Raw genomic sequence first — 6,998 nt, 5'->3', positions numbered from 1 at the left:
GGGAAAGGGAAAGGGAAAGGGAAAGGGAAAGGGAAAGGGAAAGGGAAAGGGAAAGGGAAAGGGAAAGGGAGGCTGTCAAGGCCTGCTCTGCATCTTCTTAAACTTTTCACATGATTTCTCATCCTCTCCCCAGGATGCATTACCTTGACCAGCGATGGGCGTAGGCTAATGGAGAAGATGGAACACACCACCATGGTTATATGTGCACCTGTAAATCAAAGCAAATATTTTTAACTTTTCAGATTTAACTGAAGATCTGCCATGATTTTTCAAGGCACCAGCTCCATGCTTGGAGGTTGACTTAACAACAGTATCTCAGTAGTTCAGGAATATCCTATTGCCCCCATGATAAGAAATCAGTCTGACAAGCTCCAAGTACCACATAGAAACTTTTTACTGAAAGATAGCCCTTCCTCAGCTACATCTGCTTGCTCAAATCCATTGCTGCTGCTATTGTTTTTTTTATTAATCCCACATTTGGTACTCAAGAAGAGTGCATTTTGTGGTGATGTTCGTACAGACTGTATAACCAGTGCTGTCTGACAGTAGTTTTAATAATACAGTTTTCACAAGGAGTGTTGGTTGACTTAGCCTACAAAATCAATGTCATCTTCAGTCTCCAGAATGAACCAGTCAACCACAGACTCCAGGCTACACCACTAAACTGAGGACTTAGTATACAGACTATTCTAGTAAGAGTTCTGAACAACACAGCTTTATCTAGAAAAGAGTTCTGAAAAAATCCATATGCAAAGTGTAGGAAAAAAGAGCAAATGCTTATAACTCTGCTCACATGTGTGCTTCCACTGTCATTTCTTTTTCCATTTTGGGATCTCACAGAAGCAGCAGAAGAAGAGGACTGTCACTGAGCAGTGCATCCTGATCTGCACCACAGCCACTGGGGCTCTCGCTGTCCCTGTCATGCTTCATTTCAGATCTAAATGCTGTGAATGCAATAATGTTATACATTTTTTAAATTCCAATCTGGTTTTCCTTTCCACTCGCCTGACACAATTGCTCAAGTTTTTCCAGCAGAGGGCAGTGGCATATTGCTAGTAGTAAAGCTGTTAAAATCAAGCAAAAAATGCAATAAGAGTCTTCTCATGTAAGCACCAGCACAGAGATATGTGGGAGAGTTCATATCAGGTTTGTCTATTATTTAGTAATTTGTTGCATCAGTGGATAAAGCAAATGCTCTGCACTCAGAGAAGTGGGGGGAGAGAGCTGTCTGCCTGCTTTTGGGCATATTTAGTGGAAAGAGTAATACAGAATGTCTCTATTTTCTTTAGCTGGTTGCTACATTTTCTCCTTTTTTGCTCTGTGGGGTTGTAATGGAAATAGCAACTGCTGCACTGCTGTCAGCTGAGCAAACAGAGACGGCTCTCTATTTCAAGCTTGCACATTAGCTAGTTCCATCACTGACCAAATGATTTGATCTGATGGGCTGCCATCCTGTGACTCAGAAATTCACTGTAGGATAATTGTCCAGGGAGGAAAATTACAGCAGAGCTGTATTGACAGTGGCATGCAGGCCAGTACCTCCCTACCACATTTTTCCCTCAACAACATCAGGACAGAGCTGTGAGCAGCACGACCTTCTGCTCCACGCACTGTTTCCTACTGTACCTGATCCCTCGACTGCTCTGTCATAGGGCAGGACTGACCAGAAAGCTGTTCCATCGGCAAATGGTACCTTGTTGAAATTAAAGTGTCTCATCAGCAATTCTGGCAAGAACTTCAAAGGAAAAAATTTCTGAAAAGTTTAAATTGCCTCATCCATCCATCACCGCACTCGTCCCGGGAATCCAGCTGGACTAGCACGTCTCTTTCCACACGTGTACCAGCTTTTCTCTGGCACTAAGCTAAGGTAAGGGGGTGGTTTGGAGCAGGTAGGTCAGGTACAGTAGGGCAAGGATATACCCTGGTTCAGCCTCTCCTACTTTTTCAGAAAAAAAAAAAAAAACAACATAGGGATGGTTGCCTTGACTGCAGGAAGAAGGAGTGGTGGGAGGGAAGGCCCAGGAACAATCTGCTCTTGTACTGAGAGGGGCAGAATACTGGAATGATGGACATCGTGACACCATCATAACTCTAAAACACTTGTGTTGTTGGTTATGTTGCATACATACAGAGTCAGGCTACAGCTGCACTGCCAGCACATCCCCTCTTGGTGACATTACACAGGTATGGCTGTACACATGGAAGGAGCCAGGATGAGTCCTGTGCCACTTTTCTGCTCCATGCAATGAACGCCGCTTCCCAGGAGAGGAGGCATGCTGGTACACTTCTCATTCTTGCAGGGAATGACTCACTGCTCATATCTAGTCATTTCTAGAAATACACAAGGGTGAGCTGGGCATTATGCACGTGCTGACAACACTACCCAGATCACAGAGCTGCTATCAGATTAGAACAGTCTAATGTTCTTCAGAAGTTGTTCAAAGTAGGACTGTGGCCATGGGAAACCCAGCACTTGAAAAGCTTTGCAGGAGCACCAGAGGACAGAGACTGAAAGACTGTGATCTCTCAAGCAGAGAGTAACTTGAGGAGTTCTCAGGGGAGTTTTGTGCATGTTTGCAACAATGCAGCGTGGGATGTATCCAGGTTGAGCTCTCCAAACAAGGCAGCTTAGGGGGCAATGCAGCTTCAGCTGCTGAGCTGGACCTGTATCCATAGATGTCTTCTTCTGTAACCTAGAGACGGTGGCGACTGTGGAGCAAGAGCCATTGTATTCAGGCTAACACCTCTTGCAAGCTGGTGGGATGTATCTGGAGCCATAGCTAAAATGGGATTTAGGCAGGCTAAGTCGTAAAATAGTGATCCAAACCAGTTTGCACCCCCTGCTCTGGTTAGGTGACAGCTCTTTCTTGAGATGAGGAATTTACATGAACTTCATTTGCATTGCACTGAAAAGGAGCTGAGGTCAAGTCTGTCAGTTAGGTGCCTCTAAAGATTACCTTGTGGAGGTACTTCACTCTAGATCTTTTCACCAGCATCAGATAAAGGCACAGTGAAGTGGGTCTCTGTCATGGTGCTTCTGAGATGGCTGAGCAGAACAAAGAGAAAAGCTGAATACACATTTCATTGGAGAAAAGATCAAACCAAAAAAGATTAGTGCAGACAGAAGGAGCCTGTCCCTGTGAGTGTGACTGTCATATACTGTTGCTGGGTAACAGACTAATAACTTTAACTCATCCTGTTCTCTTATTCTTGTTTATTTTTAACTCTTCCCAAAGATGGGTCTTTCTCACTTAGCCCATTCTTTTACCCAGAAAATTCTGGGTAAACTCTGTACTCTGGTTCAGCAAGTAAGCAATCCTCTGACCATGTTTTATCCTACCAGCTGCTTTCTACATTCAAGGAAAGTGATCCTGTGATTGTGATCAGACTGGACAGTGACTGGAGAGCAGCATAAGAATCACAGAATGGCCTGGGTTGAAAAGGACTTCAAAGATCATCGAGTTTCAACCCCCCTGCTGAGTGCAGCGTCACCAACCACTAGGCCAGGCTACCCAGAGCCACGTCCAGCCTGGCCTTGAACACCTCCAGGGACGGGGCATCCACAACCCCCCTGGGCAACCTGTTCCAGTGCATCACCACCTTCTGAGTAAAAAGCTTCCTCCTAATATCTAACCTAAACCTTCCCCGTCTCAGTTCAAAACCATTCCCCCTTGTCCTATCACTATCCACCCTTGTGAACAATCAATCCCCCTCCTGTTTATACGCTCCCTTCAAGTATTGAAAGACCACAATGAGGTCTCCCCGAAGCCTTCTCTTCTCCAAATCATCCAATCATCTATAAATTGCCCCAGGAAAAGCCTCTGTCTTAGCAAAGCACCAGAAGGCTTTCAGGATAGAGGGGATTCTCCATTGCTGTAAGTGACTAAGAACAGGTTGAACCCGGGCTATCTGAACCCACTCACGTGATGTAGTCAACAACAGTGATGGCAGTATCAAGTAACACTCAGGGACAGCCTCCTGCCCTCTGATCCTCTTTAATTCCAAGTAAATATTTTTACTAATGCACGACAGACCTGCCTGTGGCAAGGGGTTGGAAGTGGGTAGGCTTTAAGGTATCTTCCAACCCAAGCCATTCTGTGATTCTATGATATTATGATTTGAAACACAGATGGGATTTAAAGCATCCCCTGGGTCTAGAGGAGTCAGTCACAGGTGCTGTTGCCACCACCATCTCTCAGCCCTGGTCCCTCTTAAAGGTGGAATGCAAACCTCTGGGTTAGACATACTGCTGGGTTGATTTCAACATAGATCAAAACTGTGCTGGAGGTTCACATGTTTGTTTCACTGCTCAGCCTTTGTGCTAAAGTCATGCATTTATGTGAGATGCTGCTGTGAGCTCACTGGCCTGCACCTCCCCCAAAGCTGCCAGTGGAAGGTGACAGGCCTTAATCTCCCACTGAGAAGAAACCCATACATTACTGAAGACACTGCAAAAGACATTTCAGAGCTTTCTTTAGTAAGGCTGAAAAAAGAAGGTGAGAAAGAAGCTTTGGGGATAACATTAACGTGATGAAGTTTTACTTTAAGTGCTGACATTTGCCAGGGACAGTTAGGATTTGCTCTACTAACACATGGGAGTGCAGGCACAGAGGCCTCAGCAGTGCTCTCAGCTGAGGTGGTCAAGTCAGCATGTGGGAGGCAATGGGACAGGAAGGCTGTTAATAACAATCCATATCAGTACCACATGTGGACAAGGAGTATCCCAGCGCACACACATCACCACCAGATCTGAAAATCAAGCCATGTTTCCTTTTTTTTCAGACTGCATTCATGGTTTGATGCAAAAGCCAAATACTAGCTACCATTGTCCTAGCTGGAACAAACAGTTTTCAAGGATGTTTGCAAGCAAACAGATCAATCCAATTCCACATTTAGTCATTCCATTAAATAGCTCAATCTTCATTATTTTTCACATTACAGGAAAAAAATAAATCTCTCTTTGGCAAAGAGTCTTTCCTCCTTCAATTAAAATCTCTGCCTAACAGAGTTTTTGTATGCAGAAACCTTGAATTGTCATGGAGCATACAGATCTCAAGGTTGTGGATGCCTGATGATAGAAGCTGCTGTGGCTCATTCCTGTAAAGTGGAAATTTTGTTGTTTGTAGAACAGCCCAATGGTTGTGATTGGCATATACCTACTCTCATCCAGCTTGTTTCTCCCCTGAGTGGCACAATGCCAGCAGAAGCACTTAATATTAAAGTGGTTGTGGAAAAGCAGCAGATGCAATAGCTGAGGAACAAAATATATATACATTGCTTTATGAAGTGTTTTGGCTCATTTACCCAATCTAAATAATTACCAATGACGAAGTGCCTGAGTTCAGAAAGTAAAGGTTCAGTTTGCCTTGTACAACTTCATTTCTCCAGTCTGAGATGAATAAGGTCCACTGAGCCAAAACCAAAATACAAGGTAGACTACCCTTTCAGAAAACAGTTTTTTTATATCAGCTAAAACAGGACCAGTTTGCTTTAGCACTTGTGATTTATCTATTAAGCCATGCCATTTGGAAGGAGGATGAGAAGCATCAGTCTTAGTCAGTCTGAATGGCTGATACACACACACACACATATATATACACACAGCTAAATGTATACACACACATATATATATATATATGTATGTCATTTTGGTTTTCTGACATTGATATCCCTTCACTGGAGCAGTGATTATCCAGGCCTCACTCACATATTGTAGGAAAAATGCGCAAATAACCCCTATGGATTATTTGCTTTTCTGTTTTGTCAGAATTCATTTAGCTGCACAGAAGTAACTTCTAAATTCAGATGGCTGTGTGACGTATTCTCACTGTTGAGGCAGTAGAATCTTAAAGCTGAGTCTTGGCCATTTGTAGACTTCTTGGCTGGTCTCTCACATCCGCAAAGCTTGGCACCTTTTCTCAAGCACTCACCTTCCACTTTTTATAAATCATGAGACTCCAACATCCCATCAAGCTATTGCCATTTAGAAAGTTATCCCAGTCCTCCTGAGTCATTGGGACTGAGAAGATGAACTTTCTTCTTCCACTTCTTTCTCTCTCTAACAGGCTTTCTTCCCTCTTGCCACAAGTTCAGAGTTGAAATAGCTGCATCGCTGCTCAGCTGACACTGAATTGTCAGAACAGAATCGTGCTCCCAAGACCCTCATGCACTGATTTATTGAGTGTGATGTCTTACTGATGGCTTCTTGTTTTGCCTATGAAACAGGGTGTAACCAGCCACATAGAAAGTGATAAACTGCTGCTTGTCTTTATAATGATTTCGATCTTGAGAATAAATTATATCAGTGTGTTTGAATGAGGCAATTCTATTTATAGCCTTTGTAGCGGCATAACTTCTATGTGTAAGTGAGATAATTTTCTTTACAAAAAGGTAACATCAACTTACAAGACCATTGGTTAATGCTTAAGAAGTGTCTAGAAGTATCTGCATTTTTTAGTATAATTAATTGACTTTAAGAAATCCTCTATCACAGTGGATTTACCAGATTTTTTGAGTAAATGGAATGCTTCTTACAAGCTTATAGAAGTGGAGTTCCAGACGAAAACAGAGTTGAAAGCCCTGAGCAAGTAAGAGAGAGTCCAAACTGGTCAGTCACTGCCTGAGGGTGAACCAACAGAACATCTTGATCTTCTGTCTGAGAGGATCAAAAAATATATATATATTTGGAAGAACACTTACCAAAACATGAATTTACTGCCTCCACTTGTCCCAGTAAATCTATCAATTGCAAGAAACTGTCAGATAGTTTAAAACAAAATCAAATTTATAGTTAAGACTCAGGAATGAGCCAAAAGCTGAAAATCAAGCCAAAGAATAGTCCTAAATCATGTCATCTGTCTCTTGTAGCCATGAAGCTGTGGAGTTAAAACTGCCCTGAAGTTTGGACCATGCGACTGTCCTTTGATGGGTGAGGGGCGACTCTTGTGGCACTGTGCACCAATTGAATTGGCCCCTGGGCCATTCCTGGAAGAGAATCA

The sequence above is a fragment of the Numida meleagris genome, chromosome 3 (genome assembly GCF_002078875.1).
Source record: "Numida meleagris isolate 19003 breed g44 Domestic line chromosome 3, NumMel1.0, whole genome shotgun sequence".
Lineage (NCBI taxonomy): Eukaryota > Metazoa > Chordata > Aves > Galliformes > Numididae > Numida > Numida meleagris.
Note: the sequence above shows the minus strand (reverse complement) of the source record.